Here is a 334-nt window from a genome sequence, read left to right on the forward strand (position 1 = left end):
GATATTGCACTGAGTTTGAGCCAGTGATACGTTATCGGGATTAGTGTTAACATTAGCAGAATTAACTGGGGTTGGGCTATGATTAATCACTGGGTTCTCATCATTATTTGGTTTTGGTTCAGAACATGTGACCTTGATCTGATCAGCATGTCTGCAAAACCATTCCCAAGACTGTTTCTTATTGTATAGGACACTGGCCCTGTACATTGTGTGATGCGGCCAGGTACCCACTTATCACCCCTTCCGTGGTTTCTGAAATAAACGGAATCATTTACACTTATCTCTCTGTCAATGGCAGTTTTATCATGATGAAATGTTCGTGTTTGTTGTTGTT

The sequence above is a fragment of the Berghia stephanieae genome, chromosome 11, assembly GCF_034508935.2.
Source record: "Berghia stephanieae isolate SIO BIC M18660-M18661 chromosome 11, UCSD_Bste_1.3, whole genome shotgun sequence".
NCBI lineage: Eukaryota > Metazoa > Mollusca > Gastropoda > Nudibranchia > Aeolidiidae > Berghia > Berghia stephanieae.